At 34.9% G+C, this 19489-nt stretch overlaps 1 protein-coding gene and 1 long non-coding RNA gene across 5 annotated transcripts in view; one reads left to right on the top strand and one right to left on the bottom strand.

Annotated features, from left to right (window-relative positions):
• Window positions 1-19489, top strand: part of LOC149137842 (uncharacterized) — an 86976-nt gene that overhangs the window by 8560 nt on the left and 58927 nt on the right. The gene's annotated exons all lie outside the window — the stretch shown is intronic.
• The window catches only part of LOC128249279 (uncharacterized), a 110664-nt gene that overhangs the window by 60102 nt on the left and 31073 nt on the right, over window positions 1-19489 (bottom strand). The window contains exons 2-4 of one of the 3 annotated variants that reach the window (XR_008265371.2): window positions 13920-14040; window positions 10557-10873; window positions 9985-10149 (exon numbers count right to left, since the gene is read on the bottom strand). The exons of 1 other annotated variant lie outside the window; for it this stretch is intronic. This is a non-coding gene — a long non-coding RNA (uncharacterized LOC128249279). Of the gene's footprint in view, window positions 1-9984; window positions 10150-10556; window positions 10874-13919; window positions 14041-19489 lie in introns of those variants that run through there. One more of the 3 variants, XR_008265372.2, reaches the window with a different exon arrangement.

Here is a 19489-nt window from a genome sequence, read left to right as displayed (position 1 = left end):
AGGTCGTTGCATCTGTGGTCAGCTTCACCTGGGTTCATGCTCATAGCTTCCATGCTCTTCTATTTCACCGGGTATCAGAAAGTCACCTTTCCAGCAATTGCACAAGCTTAAATTTTTCGTCCAATAATGCTTACACAACATCTTACAGACCCTCTCCACTCTATTGACATGATTTAGCGATAGACCAGACCAAGATATTCAGTGCCAAAAAAAGTTGCAGGCCCAGGAATGTGGGAGTGTTATGATCTCAAGTATGAGCAAAAGATTCACAAAATGTCCAATGTTATTGCCTGCCTATCTTGGTTTATATCAGAGTAGCCTTCTCCTAGAGATTACTTTAACAAAAGCAATACAAATCTATGCATATATACTTGTCTCACTCCCAGTTGTCATCTGGCATGCTGGAAGACTGCTGGGAGGGAGACATACATACATACATACGTACAAGACTATGCATGGATATGTTAGTAGAAAGCTCCATGATGGTAGTAACATCGATCATCAAAGCAGTTTATCATGGACCAATAGCCGGATTACTACCTCCCACTTTGAATGGTATGCGTTTGTAATCCAGGAACAGGAAATATCAACCAAGTACCTGATGCACAAAAGGTACAAAGATGCAGGAAAAGCTGTAAAATGTGACAACTGATGCAGACTTTGTGAAGTTCACACTGAAGATATCACCCGCATCATAAGCAGTTGCTAAAAATGTCATCATGGTATTATCTACCGAGTAGACATGATGTTGTAGCTAGGACACTCTATAATGAAATCTGTCGGAAGGATAATCCCGAGGACAAAGAAACAAGAACCTACAATATGGTAGAAGCCATAGCCACTCATAATAAAAAGGAATACTGGTGGAATGTACCAGTGAAGACCTCAATAAAATGTATGCACAACAGACCTGATATAATGGTTTGGGATGGAGAAGAGAAACTCTGTACAGTTGTGGAAATTAGCTGCCCAGCGGATGTTAACATAAAGCTGAAGATCAGTGAAAAAAAAGAACACTTATGTTGAACTATTGAGAAATCTGCAGTTACTCCATCCAGATTACAAGTTCAGGCTTATACCTGTAACTATTGAGGCCCTGGATATATAACACACTGCCAAAATACCAATCTTGAGAAATTAGGCTTCTCAAAACCAGAAAGGAGAAAGTTGAGTTGAAGACTAAAGATCCAAACCATCACTGGAACTGTAAAAATCTGTAAAACTTCCCAGAAGTTTATCATTTGAGTATATATGAGTATGTCTAGATAAGCAAGAATATGCATGAGAAGACATACATAAAAGAAAACATACAAATCTGCAGGTACACATACATGCATACATACAAAAATACACTGCTGTTGATGTTGAAATTCTAATAAAGGAGCCTTGGATCTAGAAACTGGCTCTTTCTCTATTGGCAAGAAATTTTGAAATAAAACTGAATAATGATATACATAAATACATACAAGCATACACCCACACAAAACACAGAGACAGGCAAACTGACAGACTGACACACACACACACACATATACATATATACATGTGTATTTTTGTGTCTCTTTGCAGTGACATCATGTGATTTTGTAAATGAATGTCATTCATTTCCAATATTAGGCAAAAACAAAGTTTTACCATTGGGAAATATTGCTTTGCTTTTCTCAGAAAACCTACCTCAACAATTGTCATCTGACCTGTCAAAGGACATTAAAATGATGCTGACACTGCAGCTGATGATGATGATTCAGAACATTAATTATAATCTGGTTCAAACCAATGAAATATCTACATTCTATATCTCATATGGTTTCATTGAAGATAAACTAGTGTGTACTATATATATATCTGTGTGTGTGTGTGTGTGTGTGTATAACATAACATATCATATCATATCAGATATAATGCATTATAAGCAACATGCAGCTCCAGGCTTCAACTGGATAAAAACCATCAAAACTCCCACACACATTTAGGTTTTTGTTTATAATTTTCAATGGTTCATGAGATCTCCCATTGCCTTACTTTTACCATTTATTGCCTTTGAAAACTAATCAATAATATAAAAAAAAAATAAAACAAAAAACAGGTCCAATAAAGTAATTATTCCTATAATCCTATTGATTTATTTATCCACTAATTTCCAATTTCCTCACATACTTTAAGCAGTTCAGTAAGAATTCATTTTCCAGCAGAGCAACCAGCCTTAATTCTTGCTTCTAATACAGGATATATTGTTATTTTCTTATTGACATGTTGAGTTTGTAATAATTTTCAATGAATGTCCTGTATTCACTCAAGGTGGTCCTGTAATATAGTTGCATCAACGATTACAGTATATTAAAACGAGGTTAAATATATATATATATATATATATATATAAAGGGTGTTGGTAGAGACTTCATATGTTGTACTCAGTGCAAGCTTTGGACATATTAGAAGTATAGCAGTATCACAGGAAGGTTAACGGAGAATATAGTCTGTGTATGACAAATACATGAGAAAAATAAGCACTAAAAATGCACAGACAATAGACTCCCTCAAATGCACAGTGGGCTTCATTAGAAGTAGTAGATAGCTTCTGTTACATATGAGACCAAGTTAGCAGTGGTGGAGGAAGTTGTTGCTAGGATAAGAACAAGCTGGGTAAAGTTCAGAAAGCTTCTGTCTCAGTTACTAAGAGCCTCTCCGTCAGACTGAATGATAAAGTGTATAATGCCTGTGTATGTACAGTTATGTTACATGACATTGGAACATGGGTTTTGGCTATAGAGGACTTGTCAAAGCTTGAAAGAAACGAAACTAGTATGCTCCACTGGGTGGGTAATGTCAGTGTGCATACACAATAGTGTAAATGACTTAAGAGGAAAACTGGGTGTAAGAGGCGTCAGATGTTGTGTGCAAGAGAGAAAACTGCACTGGTTTGGTCATGTGATGCATATGGATGAGAACAGCTGCATAAAGAAGTGCCAAGCTCTAAATGTGGAGAGTACCTGTCAAAGGCGTAAACCCAGGAAGATGTGGGATGAAGTGATGAGAAAGGATCTCCAGATGCTAGGCCTCTCTGAGGAAATGACAAGGGAGCAGGAAGTGTGGTGATTTGCTGTACTTGATAAGATGCATCAAGCTAAATAAAATCACTGTTTCTCACACATACAGGCTTGTCCTTTCAGGTGACGGTGCCACTTAAAAAGCATCTGTACTGATGCTGCATTAAGGCACTCACGCCAATGCTGCATAAATGCATCTGTGCTGCTGGAATGTATGAAGCACCTGACACTCTCTGTTAAGTGTTTGGCATTAGGAAGGGTGCGACAGACAGTTAGAACCTGGACAGTGCCCACCTGGCCAGCTCCATGTCAAACCGTCCAACCCATGCCAGCATGGAAAGCAAACGTTAAGAGATGATGATGATGACGTATATAAAAAAAATGAGATGACAAAAGAATTAAATTATTATCTTATGAACTCCATTAGCTTACAGTTGTTTCTGCAATAGGCTGCAGTGTGGACTCATAGTTGCGTACCTGAGTAACACCTTATAGCTTCATTAGAACCTCAAATATGAAGTGTAATTTCATTTGCGATAAGAATTACATTTATGCATACATATATTGAGGCAAGTGAAATCGAAACTGAACTAAATTCGACGACTGGCACCCATGCCAACGTTGCCTCCTTCATTGGACATGGAACTCAGCTTGCGAAGACTTATTGGGGCAAGCGAAGGTGAAATCCTGATGGCACCTGTGCCCAGTGTCGCCTTTCTGGCACCTATGCCCGTGGCATGTGTAAGGACTTTCGAGCGAGATCGTTGCCAGTGCCCCTGGACTGGCTCTTGTGCGGGTGGCACATAAAATATACCATTTGAGCGTGGCCGTTGCCAGTACCGCCTGACTGGCCTTCGTGCCAGTGGCATGTAAAAGCACCCACTACACTTTCAGAGTGGTTGGCGTTAGGAAGGGCATCCAGCTGTAGAAACTCTGCCAAATCAGATTGGAGCCTGGTGTTGCCATCTGGTTTCACCAGTCCTCAGTCAAATCATCCAACCCATGCTAGCATGGAAAGCTGATGTTAAACGATGATGATGATGATAAGAAAAAACATTACCGATGAGAAAGCAAACATGTACATGGGAGATGAAAACCAAGGGTTCGTCCAATAAGTATAATAAGATTAATTTTAAAATGCGTATATATAAAGATGGGCATATCCAAATTTAGATAAAGAGTAATTAAATATAACTGTAAAAATACACAGACAGACAGAAACATGCACACACACACACATACACCCATACTCATACATATGCACGTGCGTGCGCGCACACACACACACTCAAACAGTTGTAAGCTAATGAAGTTCATAAGATAATTTATTCCTTTGTCATCTCATTTTCTTATTACTGCTCTGTACTTGACTAACACTTCATTCTGAAGCATATGTACATTGAGTTCCACACCAGGGTATTAGTCCTACAATGCTTAAGCAATATATATATATATATATATATATAGATATATATAAAAGGAATCTTGATGTCCAACTCAATGTTGGGGTCGTGTTAGACTTAACCTGTTGCAGGTTAAGTCATGCTGAAAATTATTATTACGCTGATATATTATGAAGAGAGATATCCTGTTGAAATTTTAAAGCTGAAATTAATTACAATCAGGTAGATGTTCATGGAACAACATCACTATCCTCAGATTGACACCCAAATACTCTGAAATGTTTGTATTGGAGCTTCCAGTATGAATGCCAAACAGTACAGCATGTTGTTTCAAAATTTCTGGCAGAATGAATTGCATTATGGAGCTGTTTTTCTCACAGATGGTGCCCAGCTGACCCTACTATACTGTGTAGTCGACAAAATCAAAAACAATGTGCATGTGCGAAGCTAAAAATATAAAATGGCGACAATTTGCCCATCACACCCTGTGTGTGTGTGTGTGTGTGTATATATATATATATATATATATATATATATATATACATACACACACATATATATTTACATATATACACTCTTGTGTGTGTGTGTATGTACACACACACACACACACACAAGATACTTCTTTCATTTTATGTCTACCAAATCCACTTACAAATCTACTGTACCGTCAACTTAAATCTGGGGCTTGAATTTATTTACATGGCCTGAACTGTGATGATATTGGTGTCTCATTCTTACATTTTAACTGAAGATAATTAACTTTTTCGATATGATTCTAAGATTGAGCACTGGATATGATTCTAGGATTGAGTCCTAATCTATCAACCTTATTGGCTATTCTCAATAATGAATAATAGGTGCTTGACTGTTGTATGGGTTTATGGGTATTCAAAGATCAACATAGATCAACATATGATATGTATCAATGCTTTAAGTGTTTGTAAATACTAATATGTGAAACAACTTATTCACAGTTTCCGTGTCACCTCTGCAAAAATGCAAGGAAGTCACTGCATTATTTTTTTTATTTAGAATAATTTTCACTCAAATGAAATTATTCACATTTGCAATTAAGGATGCTTTCATTGTGGAATAGAATACCTTTTTTTAATAAGCAAAGTAGACAAATATTCCTCCATTATTTGTAGCCCTGTGCAAGCTCAAGAATTACCTACTTTATACAGAAATTTAAATTTCTGGATTTTAGATTTTAAGTACCTTTGAACAAAGTCATGTCTGATTTTCCAGCCAGAGAGCTGAAGGTATATTACAACTCAGATCGAAATGGTCTTTCCTTTGACTAATATATTTCATGGTTGATTTTTCTATGGACAACAACTTTGGAATGAAAATGAGCAAAACTTGCCTTAAAATATGTTGTAAGAGTCTTTTGAAACAGCTCTGCTTCAGCTGGTTAAAAATCCAAGTGTAGAAAGTAAGGTCAAACAACTTTGAGTGACTTTCAAAAATTAAATTAAAATGTTTCCTTTTTTTGAATAATATTTTCATGTAACCGGATGAAACAAAATTAATACACACAATGGAACTGATCACAAACCACAAAACATGCCAAAAAAGAAACAGTTCAACTCTATAAATTCAGATGTCAAGGAAATCCTTGAAAATTTAAATTTAGAAGATAATGATGAATCTCTAGTATTACACAAACCACATTTTGCTTTCAAGAACCATAAAAAAAGACAATTTCATCAGTAAGCCATCTATAATATTAACCCTTTTGATTCCAACCTATCTGAAACTGCCCTTGCTTCTGTGAGACAAATTCTTTGTTTCAAAGATCTAAATTCGAATCTTCCATAAAATTTCATGTTAATTAATATTCCAAATCCAGCTTAATAATGGTTTCAAATTTGGTACAAAGCCAGTAATTCTGGGGGAGGCAGCAAGTCAATTACATCGACCCTAGTGCTCAACTGGTACTTATTTTACCGACTCTGAAAGGATGAATAGCAAAGTCAACCTTGGCAAAATTTGAACTCAGAATGTAAAGAAGGATGAAATGCTGCTATCTCACCTGGTGTGCTAATGATTTTGCCAGCTCACCACCTTAATACAGCTTAATAATGATGAGGAATATATATGGGCTAAACAACACTATACACGCTAAACTTCTGAAAAATACAATCACTAAAGCATGCAAAAAACCCCACAAACTAGCCATACTAACTATAAGTAATTTTTAAAAATTCTTCATTATTTTTATAATTAATGGAAACAATGACAATATATTTCAACATGAATATAATAATGCAAAGGTTAATTAATGCAACAAAAGCTAAAACAAGAATAATTAGTAAATAAGTTTTAGGCAATATAATAACTAAAATTAGTAGGATATCAGTCTTACCATTATGAATTAGCAACGCTTCTGTCAGACCTTGAATCAATAGCATAAATGACAAATAACTATTTTTACAAAAAACTACTCGCAGGTTTCTGATGTTGAGACTAATATTATAATGCACGCAAGAAGATGCTATCTTTTGATAATGCTTTATGGATTAATAAAAAAAAAAAAAAATGTTTCCTTTGATATAAGTATGGACTCAAAAGATTCACTAGTAGTATGCAGAAGCATAAGATTATATATTTTGCATTTATAAAATTCTATGAGTTATTCACAGGTGGTGGCCTATTAATTCCTAGAAATACAATAACCAACAAGCTAATTTAGAAAAAAAAACAAAAAAAAAAACGATTGACTTATTTGAAGAATTAGATTCAAAGATCATGATATATACAGAACTTAAAATAAATATTTTTCTAGGTATCATCCTACACATAGACAGTAGCAAATTCCATTCTTATAGAATCTCATATCATATGCTCTAATATATTAAGTTAAAACCAAATCACTCATCGTTAATATGAAACAATGCTGTTAAGAACATTTAAAATTTGTTTATCCAACATATGATGAACATTATTTCAACAATAGTGGTTATAAGAAAGGGAATAACAAAACACCTGTAGATACAAGGTGGTATCAAAAGGTTCCTGGACTAGTTCTGTAGCATGCCAACAGATGACAGCATCTAGTTGTGTGTACAATGAGAGCTAGCAGTGACCTTCATGAGATAGTGTGCTGAGTGACATCACTGTATTTACTTCACATACTGTGAAATTTGTGTTTTTGTGATCCCGCGTATGCTGTAGTTTGTGATTTTGTCATGGACAAGAAGTTGGAACAAAGAGCCAAAATGAAATTTTGTGTTAAACTCGAGAAGTTTATTACAAAGACATTGCACATGCTTTGGCAAGTGTATGACGATGAGGCCATGAGTTGTCCACAATGTTTTGAGTGGCATGGGTGCTTCAAAAGCAGAATAATATCCCTGGAAGACCTGCCATGAGGGTATTGTGGTGGTATTGTGCATCAAGAATTAATCCCCCAGGGCCAGACCAAGATTCCTACTGGGACGTTTTGAGGTATTTGAAGGGGGACATTTGGCGAAAGCAACTGGATCTGTGGAGCATGAAGAATTGAATTCTTCATGATGACAATGCACCCTGTCACCAAGCTCTCGTCACTCAGAAGTTTCTTGCCAAGACCAACATAGTATCACTTCCACATACACCCTATTTGTCAGATTTAGTACCTGCAGACTTCCATCTCTTCCCCAAGATGAAAATACAAAGGTCACCATTTGAACACTGTTGTTGAGATCCAGAACGAATCACAAAAGGTTCTTGATTCACATACAGAAAACGACTTCCAGGCCAGATTCCAAAAGTGGCAAGAATACTGAGACCAATGTACTGCTGTGCAAGGTGATTATTTCAAAGGAGATGATGTTAAAACTTGGGTAAATAAGTTATTTTGTATTAAACATAATTAGTCTGGTAACCTTTTGATACAAACCATGAAAGTATAGATTCATAATGCAAAACTATTTCACCACCCCTCTAAAAATGTTAAGTCCTATGAAAATTTTGAACCTGATCTATCAACATAATAAAAAGATGTCAGCATTTAATTCAAGACTAACTTTTTCCAAAACACCCTGAATAATTACATAAAATTCTTTGAACAATCTTCCAATGTCCACATATTTGCAGACAAAACAAAGAATATATATGGATTAATCAACACTATACAATTTAAAGTCCTGACAAATACAATCACTAAAACATACAAAACACCTCTAGAAAAAAAAAAAAAAAAAAATGCTGTGCTACCTTTAATGTAATAAACAGAAAGAGAAAAGAATTAGCCTTCCAGTTAAAAATAGATCACACAAACTGCCAACCTTGCTGTGTGCAAGCTTTATGTCACTCTTTAAGACCACAAGACCAATTTCTGCTCCAAGCTCAAATGTAGGTTAATAAACTCTTTCAAAAGTGAAGATAAAATTGTTAGCAAGCCCCTTCTTGATGTAATTAATCTCAACCCATGACTTTTTTTTTTATACAAAGGGGTTTTTATCCCAATATCTACATGCTATTGTTTATTGGCATTTTGTCTATCTTTACATTCTGAGTTCAAGTTCTGACAAGGTCAACTTTGCCTTGCATTCTTTTGGGGATCAATAAAAAAGTACCAGTCAAATACTAGGGTCAATGAAATCAATTACTTTCTCTCCTAAAAATTCAGGTCTTGTGTCTATAGGAGAAAAGGATTATTTACTGCTTGTCTGCTTCAAGATCCAACATTACAAAAAATATCATTTCCTTAATTATTTCCTAAGAAATTTAATACAGTCGTTACCCTCTTGCTAGGAAGGACATTTTTTGTATGCACCACGAGATATAAGGGTTATCAAAGAACTTGAATGTGTTTACTATCAAATGAAGCAATAATTGTTTTCGCTTTCATGTCAAGAAAAGGTTATTTTTCTATCAGAATTTTGCCAATAAATTAAACAAAGTCATTTCTCCCTTAAAAACAATATTTTTTCTTCATAAGATAGAAATTGCCATTTCTTAAGAGTGACTGAAATAGTATATGTTTTCCAATGAAAGAGTGAGGTCTCAATATCATCGTGAATAAAGGAGAATTTCATTATAGTAATTCATGCTGTCTGACTATTCATGTTAACATAAAACTTAAGTATTGGTAAAAAGCTTCAACCAACTATATATATACATACATACATATATATACACAGCCGCAGTCACATGACTGAAATAAGTAAAAGAATAAAAGAATAAACGAGGGGGGTGCTGAAAAGTTCCTGGCTTTAAGGATATCATGAAAGGATAGAGCTGTCACCTTTAAAGGGGAGGTAGGAGAACTATTTAAGAGAAAATATACAAAAAATCACCATGTCAGGCATGAAATTTGCGTTTGACTCTCTGGGTGATAATTAATGAGGAGTTGGTGACCTTCTGTGTCTGTTTTTCGTTTGTCTGTGCGTTTACTATATGTTGTTTAGCTTGCCCTTCTGTGTCTGTTTTTCATCTGTGCATTTACTATAAATTTATATAAGCTTATATGCATTGCCATGGATATGAGCTGCATTCATTTTAAAAGGTTCTGAGGAAAAGTGAAATGAAAACTAAATAAAATGGACAAGTGGTCTATTTTGATTTTATTTCAAGGTGCCCTTCATAGATCAGCACTTGAACCACATACCAATTCAAATTTGAAGTAAATTTTAATTAATTTGAAATAATAAAGTTTTAGAATTCAGTTCAAAGAAACTTTTGAATGTCTTTAAAGTCCATTGTTCATGCTGAGAGAAAAAAATACATACAATATAAATAAAAAAGAATAAATAAAAATTAATACGCAAATAAAAATAATGAATTCTATATTATTTCTTTGTTATTAAAAAATAATAATTATTATTTATTAAAGAAATAATAATAAGGAAATTCTTTTTTTTTTTATGGTTTTACCAACTTAGTAATTGCTGATTTGAATAAATTAATTGCACAATCCAGATGACAATTTTTTAAAAACTTAAACTTTTGGCTTCAAAGCAAGTTCAAAGTGAAGTTAATTACAAGAGAAAATGAAACTATAGAAGATAATAAATTTAAGCTAGTAATCTAAATAAATTCAGAGGAAAAAAAAGACACATTAACATTAAAAAAGATGCATTAACATAGAAGAGTGAAATGGGAGATGAAAATATACCTGTGGAAGGAGGATTTCATCAGACATTGGTGCAAGTATTAATAAGCAGGGCAGAGATGGTTCTAACAGTAGAATGGTTATTTTTGTCATGTTGCTCAAGACTTGGCTCCTTAAATTCACATTGGATTGATTTTTGGTAACAGTGTTTTAATTTCATCAGGTCAAGTCTTTACTGGTTAAAATTATTATATATGTTATTATAAGCTGCACTGCAGACATGTTTGTGTGGTTAAGAAGTTTGCTTTCCAACCTTGTAGTCTCAGGTTCAGTCCTGCTGTGCAACACTATAGATTTACTTGATGGTGCAGCCAAATCTCCTTTAAATAATGAAGGTTATAGTCTTGGAAAATGGAGAACAGAGAATGATATAGTCATAGGTAAAATGCCTCAGGCATGGCATAGTGGCATTTCATTCGTCTATACATTTTAAGTTCAAATTCTGCTGAGGTCAACTTTTGACTTTCATCCTTTCAGTGTCGATAAAATAAGTACCAGTTAAAGACTGAGATCAATGTAATTATCTTACCCCCTCCCCCCCCAAAATAATGGCCTTGTGCCACAATATGAAACCAATATTTGTTTTGATTCTTTGTATTCTGAGTTCAAATCCTGCTATTGTTTACTAGGGTGGTAGACTTAATCTGTTGCCCAGTCTAATATACTCACTTGGTTTCATGCTGAGATAAATCTCGCGACATGAAACCAACAGTAGCCTTGTTAACCCACAAATAAAAGTAGCATGTCATGGCACCTTGGCCAACCAAAGTTTTGTGAGTGGATTTGGTAGACAGAAACTGAAAGAAGCCCATCGTGTGTGTGTATATATATATATATATATATATATATATATATATATATATATATATATATATATATATATATATATATATATATATATATATATATATATATATACACACACACACACACACATATATATATATTGGTGTGTTTATGTCCCAGTAACTTAGTAGTTCAGCAAAGGGATCGATGGAATAAGTACAAGGCTTACTAAGAATAAGTCCATGGCTTCAGTCAAATGACTGAAACAAGTAAAGATTAAAAGAATTAAAAAGAAGGTGTGTGTGTGTGTGTGTATACATATATATATGTGTACGTATGTATATATGTGTGTTTGTCACCCACCACTGCTTGACAACCGGTGCTAGTGTATTTACGTCTCCGTATGCTAGCAGTTCAGCAAAAGGGACTGATAGAATAAGAACCAGGCTTAAAAAAAAAGTGCTGGGCTCAATTCATTCAAGTAAAAAATTCTTCAAGACAGTACCCCAGCATGGTTGCAGTCTAATGACTAAAGCAAATTAAAAATGTATGCAGTATGAAACTGGACTCGCTCTGATTCTCTCAGTGACTTTGGTATTTTGATCACATTTTGTCTCCTCTTCATGAAGTAAAGAAATTTCGTACGCACAGTTAACCCAAACAACATTGACCAACTGTCCATTTCTGATTATTATTCTAAAAGTAAATAGAAAGTATTTATATTTATACCAGTTTCTCTTATAATGACTTTTATAACTGCTGTTTCCTGAAGATTCTTCACTGATTTTTAGCTCCAGTGGTGTGATAATTATTTTGATGTTACTCATTATTTATGCCAAATCAATGTCTGTAAATTTTATTTATGTTAGGATAAATAAACATTTATGTAAGCTACATAGTTTAGGAAAAAGCCGTAATAATTTGTCAAAAAAAATGTTACTAGGTTTTGTGTGTGTGTTCGTTTGCATGTAAAAACTGTATATAATAATGGTCAAAGCTTTTAACAGAGGCTGCATAGAATTATTTATACTCTAGACAGGAGAGTCGGTGATAAAATATCGTACTGAATATATAATCAACTTTCTCCTGTATAATTTTCATATAATAAAAATATACAGCCATAAAAATGCTATATCTAACTAGTATCATCCTCTTTCAGAAAGAAAAAAAAAAACAAACATGTTGTTCATAGAAAGTATCATACTCGCATATATATATGTACATACATTTATATATGTATGTATGTACAAGTTGTATACATATATATGTGTGTGTGTGTATGTATATACTTTTGTCTTTTATTTGTGGGTTAACAAGGCTGCTGTTGGTTTTATGTCAAGAGATTTGTCTCAGCATGAAACCTAGTGACTGTGTGTGTTAGACTCAGCTACAGATTAAGTCTACCATCCAAGTAAACAATGGCGGAATTTAAACTCAGAATACAAAGAACCAGAACAAATATTGGTTTCAAATTGTGGCACAAGGCTATTATTTTCGAGAGAGGGAGTAAGATGATTACATGAATCCCAGTTTTAAACTGGTACTTATTTTATCGACCCTGAAAAGACGAAAGGCAAAAGTTGACCTCAGCAGAATTTGAACTCAAAAAGTATAGATGAATGAAATGCCACTATGCATTTTGCTCAACATTGCTAACGATTCTGCCAGTTTGCTACCTTACAGTAAAAATAAATATTACACAGCATCTGATCAAACATTCTTCAGTTCACTTTTGATTGAAAATTATCAATTGTATTCATTTGTTCACATCCTTCCTCAAGAGTGCTACCATCCACCAGCTCACAGCTCTGGGAATTCTCCAGTTCTGCTGATGAAATCTGGCATATACACATAAAATTTGTAGGGCAAATCACCCCACCAGGTGATTTTTCTCATGCACAACCACTTACTGCTACCTCTATCTCAACTACTGTCTTTTATTTGTTTCAGTCATTAGACTGTGGCCATGCTGGGGCACTGTCTTTGAGAATTTTTAGTCAAACGAATCGACTCCAGTACTTATCTCAGTATTTATTTTATTTTTAAGCCTGACACTTATTCTATTGATCTCTTTTACTGAATCACTATGTTACGGGGATGGAAGCACACCAGCACCAGTTTTCAAGCAATGGTGGGGGAAAGGACAGCCCCTGCCCCATATATATATATATATATACAACAGGCTTCTTTCAGTTCCTGTCTACCAAACCTGCTCACAAGGCTTTGTTTGGCCCAACGCTATAGCAGAAGGCACTTGCCCAAGGTGTCATGCAGTGGGACTGAACCTGAAATTATGTGGTTGGGAAACAAGCTTCTTACCACATAGGCTTACATGGAAGGCCATCAACCAGATGCTAAAGCCCATCAGTGTCACTGGTATTTACACTAAATGATCAAGCGAAAACCCATTGGAAAGCTGTACACATCTGCTTGGAATCAAGCAGTATGTGCTTGTTCCATTTTGGGCAGCAATGCATTTACTGGTTGGCCATTTCTGTTGTTGGTTGTTTGTAAAATTGCCATTTCCTTTTGTCTGTGTAGTGTGTTTGTGTTTACATGCTTAAGAGTTAATTTTTTTACCTTCAGCTTGTCAGGTCTTTTTTTCCCATTTTTTTTTTTCAAAATCCTTGTTAATGTTTACAAAATTTTGAAAATGTCTTCGAAATTTTGAGGATTTGTATGCCAGAGGAAGAAACTCACACTGTTATGGAAATGAACAAATATTAACAAAATAAATTATGAAAAAAATATAGATCTAAAGATAAGCTTTATATTTACCACCTCTAGGCAAAAAGGATTGGGTACTTAAATGCTCTAAAGCTTAATAATAATAATAATAATAAAAAAAACCCAGATTTTTTTTATTAAGTACAACAGACATAGGAATCTATCCATAAAATTGTCTGAATACATTCACTCTCCATAAAATATAAAACATAATAATAATGATTTCAAATTTTGGCACAAGGCCAGCAGTTTTAGGGGGACAGGACAAGTTGATTACATCAACACCAGTGTTCAGTTGATACTTATTTCATCTTTTCTACCCTAGGCACAAGGCCTGAAATTTTGGAGGCGGGGGCCAGTCGATTAGATTGACCCCAGTATGCAACTGATACTTAATTTATTGACCCTGAAAGGGTGAAAGTCAAAGTTGACCTTGGTGGAATTTGAACTTAAAATGTAAACAGATAAAATACCGCTAAGCATTTTGCCCGGCGTGCTAATGTTTCTGCCAGCTTGCTGCCTTAATTAGAATATTTATTTCTTTATTGCCCACAGGGGGCTAAACATAGAGGGGACAAACAAAGGGATTAAGTCGATTACATAGACCTCAGTGTGTAACTGGTACTTATTTCATCGACCCCAGAATGATGAAAGGCAATGTTGACCTCAGCAGAATTTGAACTTAGAATGTAAAAATGAACAAAATGCAGCTAAACATTTTGCCAGCTCACTGCCTTATGATAATAATAATAATAATAATAATATATAATATATATATATAATATTAATTTGAGGTAACTTGAATGTGAAATCTAAAAACAGAAACGATTCCTATCATAGTGGGTGCATTAGGTATGATAAAAAAATATTCAGACAAATACATAACAAAAACACCAGGACTTACAAGTATATATAACATACAGAAAATTGCACAACTGGGCATTGCACACATCCTACGCAAAACACTTTCAATACAGTAACCATAAGAGCACCACAGCAAACCACAGCACATAACCAAGGCCCACAGAGCTGCGCTCGTTAGTGAAGTGAAAGCAAGCTATAAAAGTAAAACTACTGAATAATAATAATAATAATCCTTTCTACTATAGGCACAAGGCCTGAAACTTGGGGGAGAAGGCTAGTCAATTACATCGACCCCTGTGTTTCACTGGAGCTTAATTTATCGAACATGAAAGGATGAAAGGCAAAGTTGACCTCAGCAGAATTTGAACTCAGAATGTAGCTATGGGTGAAATACCACTAAGCATTTCATCCAGTGCACTAATGATTCTGTCAGCCTGCTGCCCTAATAATAGCAACAACAACAATAATAATAATAGTAATAAGAGCACTCAGAGAGCACAAACCTCTGCTGAAGGGAACACCAACGTCCTCTCAACAATTAACCGGAGATGATTTTTAAAATGAGAATATCTGAAATAAAATCCTTCAATGAATATCATGAGACTTTTTAGTTTTCTCTTCCCTTAAATTCTGGTCTTCCTTTAGTAATCCTGTTGTTTTAGAATTATGTATATATATATGTAAGTATACTGTAAAGTGTTAAAATGTATGTATAATCTCCTAATATAATAATGAGCGTTGTCTTTTTATATATTTGTAACTTGGTTCTTTTCCCTAAAACTATATATTTTAATTTATAAAGCTCAATTTAGTTTTAATTTTTTATAAATTGATTTTAATTGAGTTTTTACCTTTAATTTTGGATTTTGTCCCTAATATTATTATACACACATATATATATAATAGAAATATGTTACAAAAACAAAATAGTTACTACACATGGAAATGTAAGGGGAAAGTAAGAAGAAAAATGAGCGAAAATGCACATTGGAAATCAAAAAAAATTAAGGTTTTTTATGAAATGTAATGATAGATATATACAATTAGATGAACTGAGGTAGGAATAAAAGTAATAGAAGTCATTTTGAATTGTTATAGAAATTCAAAAGCATACCGGTTTCATAAAGTTACTAATCATTGCTTTGAGTGCACACCGATTACTATATTTAAATACACATGCGCACACACCCACACCCACACGTGTGTGCAAATATATATGTAAATATGTGTGTGTGTGTGTGTATATATATATATATATATATATATATATATATATATAATATAAATAATATATAAACATATGCATATATCCATACATATATGTACATACCTACATCTATATGTATACATACATGCATATATGGGTACAGGACATCAGAAAAACGTTAAGCACAATGCGAAACAAAAAGATAAAGACGAAAACAGAAAACAAACTTCTTTCGAACAACGAAAAAAAACAAACAGAGAAATGAGACATGCAACATAAAGAGTATAACCCTCCGTCAGTTGTCCCTGTTCCATTTACTCCACGTTTTGAAGGCAAGGACAATACGCGACTTCGTTGGAACAGTCCTTCCCACAAAGCAAATTAAATAAAATTTGGAATTTTTTGCGGAAGGTGAAAGTGTTAAGAAGAACAGGACAGTGAGAACAAGACAGTAAAAACAGGACTGAGAACAACCCATATATGCATGTATGTATACATATAGATGTAGGTATGTACATATATGTATGGATATATATTATTTATATTATTATGTGATCGAACGCCACGCATCCTTTTCCAAGTAAGTTTTATATACATCATAGCCGTTGCCAATACCGCCTGACTGGCCTTCGTGCCGGTGGCACGTAAAAAGCACCCACTACACTCTCTGAGTGGTTGGCGTTAGGAAGAGCATCCAGCTGTAGAAACTCTGCCAAATCAGATTGGAGCCAGGTGTAGCCATCTGGTTGCACCAGTCCTCAGTCAAATCGTCCAACCCATGCTAGAATGGAAAGTGGACGTTAAACGACGATGATGATGATATATATATATATATGCACACATATACACACAAATATTTATACTTAAATGTGTGTGTGCATGTCTTTGTGTCTGTATTTGTCCCTGCCCACCACTCCTTGACAACTGGTGTTGGTTTTTTTACATCCCCAAAACACAGTGGCTCATTAAAATATATTGACATAATAAGTACCCATCAATAAACAAATAAGTTGTAAGGTCGATGTAAGCAACTGCACTATAGAATGAAATACCTCTGTATAACTTACAGTCAATTGAATGAAGCTAGTGAGAAGTGTAAAAATGTCTGTAATTATATATGCTATAAGGCATTTCAGCTAGTGTGCTACCACTTTGAAAACTTGCCATTCTTTGCAAGCAATTTAATCATGAAATATTGTGGAGAATGCCAGAGAGCAAGAGATAAATTCCATACGCTTTTCATTGTTGCCAACTGGTGCCAATTTATTTACTTCACAAATAATTTTGAAGAACGGAAAAAACAAAAAGCATGACTGTTATTAAATATCATTTTCTTTTCCCATAACATTGCAACCTGGAAACCCATAGAAGATTTTTCATAGGAATGTTATATTACCAAACACTGGGTCTTCGGATTAACTTGTGCCATTTTTCTAGCCAATGACATCTGTTAGTTATCTGTTGGCCATTCAATAACTACAGTTAAACCTCACAGGATATAAACAAGAGATTTTTCTGCCAGAGTAATAAGATAGTATTAGTGTGAGGTGTCAACTATCTCATCCATTATGAACAAATAAAAAATCAATATAATGAAGAAATATTCATAGCTAGATCTGTCTGCTTCGTATTTATACAAAACAAGACAGAAACTGAGAACATGAGAGTGTAGAATTACCATAAAATTCAATTCCCTGTCACATCACTGAAAAGCTTGCTATATGTAAAATGAGAAACAATTTCAACATCATTATTTGTCACCAGCCGTGTGGAGAATCGATGGGTTAGTCTATGGAAACAATGCTATCACTAACATTGTATTGTCTCACTCACTCTCTCTTCCCTCCTCTCATTCCTTCCCTCTTAGTCTGTCTGTTTGTCTGCCTGTCTCTCTCTGTATATATGTGTGTACGTGTGTATACATACACACACACATTTATGATAAAGAGAGCAGGTGAGTTTGACTCTAAGATAGAGACAGCTGGTTGGGAAGATGTATCAGTGCATACCTTCAAGGGACACACCTGTCCCTCTATACCTCTAATCTCTCATCAACCAACAGAAAGACACCCCACACACAACTATTCCTTCTTCATAAATGAGTGTGGGGAGGGGTTTGTTTTGCAAGTTACTCAGTGACCCTGTTGGTGCTGATGCCACGTAAAATGTGCTGGTGCTAGTACCACATAAAACGCAGTGGTACTAGTGCCACATAAAAGGCACTGGTGCCATATAAAAAAACACCCTAGTACACTCTGTCAAGTGGTTGGTATTAGGAAGGATATCCAGTCATGAATCATGCCAAAACAGACAATGGAGTCCGGTGCAGCTCCCAGTCTTACCAGCCCGTCAAAACCATACGACTCATGCCAGCATTGAAAATGGACGTTACATGATGATGATGATGGTGACAATGATGACGACGACGACGGTGATATTATATATACGTATATATATATATATATAATGTAAGGATAAAATCTTTATAAGAATTTATCAAGTAGTTAGTGTGAAAAAACCTCATAAGGAAAAAAACCATTATTTTTCCATAAATATATATATATATATATATATAAGGGCATTACTATACAATAATGCCACACGCTTAGAGGGACTTCATAAGTCAAAACTACCAAAATAAGCACATTTTTACCGATCGCGAGGGAATGTAACTTTCAAAGTTGCATTCCCTCGCGACCCTCTAAGCGTGAGGCATTATTGTATAGTAATGCCCTTATATAAATTAAATTATATATATCTCAAGAGAGAGAGAGAGAAGTAAATGTAATAAGTAAATTAGGCAGGTCAATCATCATCATTTAACGTCCACTTTCCATGCTAGCATGGGTTGGACGATTTGACTGGGGACTGGCGAACCAGATGGCTACACCAGACTCCAATCTGTTCTGGCAGAGTTTCTACAACTGGATGCCCTTCCTAACACCAACCACTCTGAGAGTGTAGTAGGTGTTTTTACGTGCCACCAGCATGAGAGCCAGTCCAGCGGTACTGGCAACGGCCATGCTCAAATGGTGTTTTTTTTATGTGCCACCTGCACAGGAGTCAGTCCAATGTTTTGTTCACATGCCACCGGCACGAGTGCCAGTAAGGCAAAGCTGGAAACGATCGTGCTCAAATGGTGCAATTTACATGCCACTGGCACAGAAGTGAGACCGCTGCTCTGGCAGTGATCCCGCTCCACTGGCACAGGTGCCAGTCATCGAATACCATCAAATACATGAAACACAAAAAAATGTATATATATTTCTGTCAACAACTTAAAAGTAAGATCTCTTCCCTGAAGACAGAGGCTCATCTTATCTGAAGAGGGAATCAACCTACAAACATTATT

This window comes from Octopus bimaculoides, chromosome 1 (assembly GCF_046866305.1).
Source record: "Octopus bimaculoides isolate indiv1 chromosome 1, ASM4686630v1, whole genome shotgun sequence".
Classification (NCBI taxonomy): domain Eukaryota; kingdom Metazoa; phylum Mollusca; class Cephalopoda; order Octopoda; family Octopodidae; genus Octopus; species Octopus bimaculoides.
The sequence above is the reverse complement of the archived record's forward strand: the minus strand, read 5'-3'. Positions and strand labels throughout refer to the sequence as shown.